Source organism: Corvus brachyrhynchos, unplaced genomic scaffold (genome assembly GCF_000691975.1).
Source record: "Corvus brachyrhynchos isolate BGI_N302 unplaced genomic scaffold, ASM69197v1 scaffold63, whole genome shotgun sequence".
Classification (NCBI taxonomy): Eukaryota; Metazoa; Chordata; class Aves; order Passeriformes; family Corvidae; genus Corvus; species Corvus brachyrhynchos.
In genome coordinates this window covers 1,807,282-1,808,597 of record NW_008237227.1, presented here as the reverse complement: position 1 = coordinate 1,808,597, position 1,316 = coordinate 1,807,282, and positions in this window count along the sequence as shown.

Here is a 1,316-nt window from a genome sequence, read left to right as displayed (position 1 = left end):
GGGGCAGCGCTGGCGGCCGTGTGCCGGGTGCGGGGGGCATTGGGGCAGGGCAGGAAGGCGCTGGTGTGTGCTGGAGAGCGCTGCTGTGGGGCTGAGGGGTGCCTACGGCCATACCACCCTGAGAACGCCCGATCTCGTCTGATCTCGGAAGCTAAGCAGGATCCTGTCATGGCCGAATGACCTGTGGTAGAAGAGACGGAGAGAGTTCTTGGGGGGACAGTCTCTGGTGCCAAAGACTTATTGGTGATGGTGAGGGAAAGAAGCTTCTCCCAGGATGACTTTTTCGGTTATGGTAATGTACCCCAGTTCTCATTCCCCGCTTGGCTCCTGGTGTTAGCCGCACCCCTGTATTTAAGCTCCAGCTGTCACCTGTTCTGGGTCATTTGATTTTGGAATCCGTCATAAGTTCTAGCAATAAAGTGCTTTCTGTGGAACTCTAAGCAAGGACCCTTCTCAACTCCTTGCCGTTGGCTTAATATTAATTTCATTCATTCCATAATCATTCCAGCATCTGTGTGCTCCTGAACGTGAGCCGCAGACTTGTAGGGGATTCAGTAGTAAGTGGCGTCTCAGCGTGGATTTCCTCGGACCTCCTCGACAGCGTCTCCAGAAGTCTCTGGGTTCAAGCCACATTTACAACAGCCACTTCCCTCGAGGAAGCCTTTGACTTATATCAGGAGGTTCCAGAGAGGAAGACCTATAACTTCCTTAGAAGAGGAGACCGGTCTGCAGTCGACTGGACCACCCTGAGAGTATTATTTGATCCTCTGGTGAGATACGGCACCTTTTATCCTTTTCATTTTTCTCTTTTGTCTCGGGGCTGGGAGGAGAGGGAGATGGACGGTGAGATAATCCGTCTCCTACGGGAAGTCTTTCCCCAAGTTCTAAAAGCCCTCATTTGTGGGAACTTGCATTTTTCAAGGGAAGATTTAATGCATTTTCTAACTTCGTTGCTTAACAACTTTAAAGGGAATTTAAAACGTCTCATCCCTTGGCTGTTTCTGTTGGGAAAAATTTCTTTGTTCTACCAACTAGTTAGAAAGCTGTTAAAAATGTTGAGAACAGTTAAAAAAACCCCAAAACCTGCCTCCTTCCCTATCCCTGCTTCAAGGGAAACCGGGAGATCGATTCTGCCCGACAGCCCAGGGCTGCTCCCGTCTCCCCGGCTGCCTCCTGATCTCCCTCGTTCCCTGCCCACGGTGGTGCTGGCCAGGCCACGCCGGGTTCTGCCCCAAACCCCTTCCCTGTACCCATTTCCCCGGTTTTTTCCACTTTAAATTTGCTCCAAGACGGTGGCAGCTTGGCCGGTCCTGCTC